General features: G+C 39.7%; 1 long non-coding RNA gene across 1 annotated transcript; it reads left to right on the top strand.

The window, feature by feature from the left end:
• The first annotated feature begins 1,862 nt into the window (after nt 1-1,862).
• On the top strand, nt 1,863-6,199 carry LOC124307669 (uncharacterized). The gene is made up of 3 exons (XR_006908849.1): nt 1,863-1,901; nt 4,120-4,323; nt 6,080-6,199. It is a non-coding gene; the product is annotated as an uncharacterized LOC124307669 (long non-coding RNA).
• Nucleotides 6,200-6,447: the final 248 nt, after the last annotated feature.

Genomic DNA, 6,447 nt, shown 5'->3' with positions numbered 1-6,447 from the left:
TTATGTACGTATGTATCGTAGTATCTTCCGTATGTTATTATATATTTCGCCCGGTTATTTATCAATTAACATAACTGCGATCGAACGTAGGCGAGAAAGTAAAATGCAATTCAATCTCTGAAAATTGAAAATATCAAATTCGTTTATTGATATCGAGAAAAGTAAATCAAATTAACAAAATGGGCAAGCACACTACAGCCGTAATTTTTTGATAAAACAAAACAAAACATAAAAACAAAAGCAAAAAAAAAAAAAAAACCTAATTTTGTCGTTACAATATTATATAGCGAGAGTTAAGAGCGGTGACCACAGCGTCCACAAGCGTTCCGTTTTAGCAGCAAAGCGATGCAGTCTGTAAAGCAAGGTTATGACTTTCATGTATTAATAATGTTAACAGCGTCAACCTATTTTTCAAACTTCAATAATTAATCATTGTTCCCGGTTTTTTCTTCATTTTGAATATTATTATTTTAGTTAAGAAGTGGTAACCGATAGAGAATAAAGGAGAAACATACTTCACCTTAAAACATTTTTGCTGATCCCGTCTTTGACTTCTAGTGTTTTTCCGCTGCAATTCCTTTTCCTCTCTTTCGTAGTGATTTTTTATTTATTTTTTGTACCTTCCTCAACGTTTCAAATATTATCAGCACCAATGACGCGTTTTCTTTTACCGTCCCAAAGTAGCGATCATTTTCTGTCCATCCGATACGTCTGTAGTTTATCTCCTCTTGTTGGTCGCTATTTTTACCACGTCTCGCCGGTAAATTGGCAAAATCATTGAGCCGTAATGGTAGGTATGTAGAAAACACTATCAGGTATTTAATTGTCTCGTCGATTTTGATAATGGTACGTTGTAGAAAAAGAATTGCAGTATAACAACGAGTAAAATCACTTTGATATGTAATTATTGTACATCTGTCTCTGCGACGAACGACGCGCGGCGATATATAAATCCCGGTTTTGTACAAGCCGGATATTATACAGAGTCGGTTAGATCAGCGAATAAATCGGCACGCGATCCAGCGAACTACCCGAAGACGGAGTAAAAATAATTTCAATTCTTCTCAGGCTGCAGTTCTTCGCCAGAAATCGAAAATAGTAAAAAACTTGTTTTGGCCGTCCGACGATGGTGGGGGTGGCAAGCGCCAGCGCGACGCGCTAATGCCGCCGTACTTCGACTTCATCGAAGTTCCTTGTATCGATGGAAGTGTAAGGGATAACCAAGATTTATCGACGAAAACAACAAATAATCGAGCGATTACGTACGGAATAAAACTAAAGACAAATACGAAACGTATATTCGTTTCGGTATATCACACGAGGCGTTGCTGGGTCAACAAACGATCGACGAGTTTCACATTGGTCGATGATAGGCGTACAGGAGCGATGCGAAAGAGGAGAGTAAAAACGAAAAAAAAAAACGGGTGAAAATGAAACGTGAGCGAGAAAAAAAACTAAAAAAAAAAAAAAAGAAACCAACGATTCCCGACGAAAACCGACGCTCGCGAAACACGAAAATCAGTATATAATATTTATGCGATTTATTACGAGCCGACTTAGAAATGCATCTAATGCGGTGCACGCAGCATAGAGTGCACCTTGGCGACGGGAGGGGAACAGAGCGAATCGCGAGTTTCGCGCATGCGCCTCACCGACGTCTAATGTTTGAACCAGTGACGTAGGTCATTGGCGTCGAGATCCTAGACAATTGGCGATACGGGGGTTACACGGTTCCGACGAGAAATCGCGGGAAACTCGGTCGATCTTGGTTGACGCTCCTCGCTCCCTACGCCTTTGGTCTAATTTTTTAACGAACGATGAAAGTTCGTTGTAAGATATTCTATTTTAAACTTTCGGCCGCAGTTGTAGGTGCCGCGTGGTTGCCGACTGCAACGCCTGCGGTAAGAAATGAACTTCCTATTTTATTTTTCCCTCCCCTCAAGCCGCCCCGCTATTCCCTTCTATTTTTCCTACATACGTACTTTTATTTTACGAGACCGTACAGCCAGCGCGCAACTCGCCGACTCTCTCACCAGCGTTCGCACTTAACGCAACGACATCTGCTCGGACGTTATACTTTGGGTATAATCGGTTGACTTTGATAAACCAAAAAAGCGAGATCCGAATCGGTTGACGTTCAAAGTTTCGGCTCGTTCGCCGGCAACGATCGATGACAGTGGGTATATATTTGTCGACGTGAAAAGAAGCGTTTCCATTTATCGGCAAAACGAATCTGTATACAACTCGATATTCATTTTTAGAGCCTTCAAGTTTCTGGAGGGAGGATCGAAATATCGATTTCATCACTTTTCACAAAACTTCGTCTAAAAACCTGCATTTTTTTCTTGCATTGTACCTGGACCGCTGAAATATGTTCGTACAAATGTCTTGCCATCGTACGACGGAGGCTCTTCTCACTCAAAACTAATACAGTCTTTAACTCCGTGATGTTGAGCCTGAACTAACAAAAAAATTTAAAACCTTACGCCAACGAAGTAATTTTTGCAACAAAGAAAGTCCCGTCTTGTCAATTCCCAGAAAGTTAGAGTCTAAAAAATGATGGTTGGAAAACTTGAACCTTCGTTTGCGCTTATTACCGATACCTTTTGTCGATCCAAATAAATAGGCTTTCATCCGGGAAGTATAACCGTTGCGCCAAGGCAACGTTATATGCAAAGACGGAGGTACAACAGCTGGGTAATGTATCCCGGGTGCAGGTGATTCGCGAACTGAATATTTTCTCGGTGAAAAATCAGCACGCGGAATTATCTGCACTCTTGACAAAGGATATGAAAGAAGAAAAAATCCCGTAATTCCTGCATTTCCTTGCGGCACGTTAGATTATTCAGCATTTTTCCCTGCCCGTACAATAATATTATATTTCTTTACCCCTCTTCCTTAAAGAATATTATGCACGGCTCCGGCATAATTATTTTATCATAATCGGCGTGGTTTGAAGCGTGCAACTTCCGTCAAAAGGCGTACGCTGTCGATTAATCACTCGCATACGTCCGTACGTTTCTCGGGCATGTGCACGTGGACTTCCGCTCTGTTTGTACATGTGAAACGCATTCTTTTATAGTTAGTAAACGCGATGTATAAACCGCTATGTACTTAACCATTTACTGCATGACCTCACTGTGTCAATTATATATAGATACACAGCGAGGAAAACCGTATCATAGCTTTACAAGAATGATAGATCATTTCAATTTATTTGATTTAATCAAACTTTCAACCGAGCCTATTTGACCTTAAGGAGTCTTTTTTTCTAACTATACTGAATAACGAATTACTTGGTCGAATTGCTAGCGAAAAAGTGTTTTGCTGAAAAAGAAAAAAAAAAAAATCGATTTAGCGGAACGAAAAGAAATTTTGTTTCACGGAAGGAGATATTTGCCAAGCAGTCAAAATATATTGGAGCAAAGTGTATATTGCAAGAACGTAAAATTGATTGAATATTTTATTGACAGCTCGTAATGAATTCGTTTGATTTAAATGCCCTGTATTTTTCTCATACCAACAAGATAACTGGTTATCTCGTAAATTGTGAGTAAACGCATCCTTCCTTGCAACAAAATGGAATCGAAACATATGTAATTTCAATAAATCAGACAACTGTAAGTCGACTAACGTTTGTTTTTGCAATACTTCACACGCGTGATAAAATTTTCAATCCGCAATGTTGAAACATTCATTTGAAAAACTAGCACAGCTCGTAACTCGTTAGTTCCGGTGATTGATTAAACCGAATTAGTTACCCCGAAACGCGGGTTCCAGTTAAATCGATTATTCCGTCACTCAGGCTAACTAAATATCAGTTGACACAATCGATCGGCATATCTCAGGCGTGAACGAATAGCCGATACGATTTATCGGCGCTCGGTCTAACAATTGTTAATAATTATAAAATATCCTCCGACAGACGGTTGATTCTGCGGTGATTTTTCCTGATGGATTTATACAAACGCGTGTAGGTGCGGAGCAGCTGCAGGCTGTAGAGAGGCGGATATACCGGGAAGGGGATGAAAGGTCCCGTGGTGTTTTTTTACTTGTTCATTTTACTCTTTAGCCGGCAGAGCTGGTGTTTTATTTTCCTCTATTTTCCGGTTTTTCCAGTACGCACGCACCGCGAAGGCTCTCGACACCGTCGGCGCAACAAGTAGCAGATTATAAAAATCACCCCGAGGGCTGCTGCTGTTGCTGCCGCCGGCGGTGGCACGAGAGAGGGAAAAAAATCCACGGGTGGAATGAGGGGGATGCTGCTGCGCGGGTGGAAACGAGACGAAGGGATCGCCGAGAGGAGGGTGGAAGAGGAACGGAGTTAGTCTCTTTTTCTATCCGAAACGCCCGCTGCAACGTCCAGAGGGAAACATTTTTTACAATTTATCCACATCCACCGGATCGTTTCGCATACATCAAAGAATGCTCGGTTTTTTTTTCCAATTTTTTTCCATTTTTTATTTTTTTTTTTTCATCGCCAGAAATGCAAACATAACAGGCAGGATTTAGAGCCAGAGTTATAGCTTCTATTTATTTTTAACAGTCGTACAATGTGAAAAAGATATCGTTTCGAAATTTTGTAGACTATATTTGATGTCGATTCAGTGTCGATGTATATATCGGCTAATTTTGGTCAATTTAAACACAATCGTTTTTTACTGTCATCAAATTACCGAATCAAATTTACCATATTTGTTGTCGTATTTTAATAACTTTTCAAAACTTATGACGTCCCTTAAATGAGCATTCTGAAAACAATTCTACTAGTTATTGTAGACAAGCTCCTTGTTTAGGTATTCATTTTTTCTGAACTTTTGTTTGAATTATCCGAAGATGTATTCAATAAAGAAATTGCTTTCTATGTACCGCGCAATGTTGGACGTATTCAGATAAGAAATCATATCAAAATAATCGTGTATTATTCTCATTTCATACATCAATTATGTAAAAGTTTGAGAGCTCGATGAAATCCTTTGTTACCCCAGTTCGACAGAGTGAATAAAAAACCGTCTACCGAGCGTCAATCAGCGATGTATAAAATATTGAAACGAGTTTCATATAATTAGTGAGCTTTGATTCTCATCAGCTGCTCTCTTTTCCGCAGGTATTAATCATCGATCGGTCACCGCTGATGTGATTATTGGTAAAAATAAATTGACCATTCGCGATTGGATATAGCGTGAACTTTGTACTCGTGGTTTGTGAATAATGTCAGCTGCATTGAAATTTGAACACGTAGACGAGTTTTCAACGTTGAAAAAAGAAAAATTAGAGAGGGATAGCAATTCTTTTCCCGCTCATTTGCCTCTCGCTGAACCGTGCACGATATCCACCCCCGCTATCGCACGGGGTGTGATTGAACGCGCTTGCGTTTGGTTATGCGAAGCGTTGATGTGTACGCTTTAATTATGGCGTGGATTTAGTAATGATCGACAAACTAACCACTGATACACGCAAGATTGCAACTCGGAGCAGGGATTTTTCGCGCGATGAAATTGTCCAGAATCATTAACGGCGAAAGTAATGAGAACGAAACCATTTCGAGAGCAAGTAAAGGAAATTTTTTTTCGATTATATCGCCTAAGCAACAAACGGAACGTTAGGAAAGGGCGAAGACTTTCAAGTGAACGTTTTAAATCCGCTCATCACGGCACAGCTTCGAGTGGTGAATCGCACACGGTTCGTTCCCTCGACTATCTTAACAGCAAGTTTACCAGCCACTCGTAACTCTCGTTCTTGTGAGTGGGAGTCGCGAATCAACTGCTAAGTAGGTATCTAGAGCTTTTGTTGCCCTAGGCTACAGGATCTCGCTGCAAGGTTCAGGTCAAGCGGAAAGATATCAGATGTGTTCTTTACTTCTCGCTCGTGCACTTTTAAATTCCACTTTATTTTACGTCATTTAGATTTCCGAGGTGCGCACATGTTTATATTATACCCGATCACGTAGGACATCCGAATTTTTGCCTGAAGTTTTTATCAATTGAGGAAATTGATGGAATAACGGAATGAAGCGAAAAAAAGTCTCGCAAAATATATCAACAGTATAATAAGAACTGTCGAATTTCTATAATTTCAGATTACTGATGTTGTCCCTTTCTTTCGCCATATTAGGAATCGCATGTGGAACAAATCAACTTCCGGTTGGTGGCCGTAAATTGAATCGATAATCATGGTAATGATTCGGATATTGCACAGTGTAGAGTTGAAATAAAAAATTAAAAGTCATTTAAAAAAAAAAACCCACACATTCCACTCCTTATGTGACATTAAGTTTTTGGACGTTTTTCAAAACACTATTTTTATCCAGACACAAAAGTAGTCGGTGCAATGTTTTCGGTACAGTTATATAAGTTTTCGTTTAACGAGATCTTAAATTTGGCTAGGTTCCTTTTTTCACTTGTTTCCTCCATACTCCGTTCTAAATCCTTTTCGTCACATTCCCGA

The sequence above is a fragment of the Neodiprion virginianus genome, chromosome 6, assembly GCF_021901495.1.
Source record: "Neodiprion virginianus isolate iyNeoVirg1 chromosome 6, iyNeoVirg1.1, whole genome shotgun sequence".
In the NCBI taxonomy this organism is placed as follows: domain Eukaryota; kingdom Metazoa; phylum Arthropoda; class Insecta; order Hymenoptera; family Diprionidae; genus Neodiprion; species Neodiprion virginianus.
The sequence above is the reverse complement of the archived record's forward strand: the minus strand, read 5'-3'. Positions and strand labels throughout refer to the sequence as shown.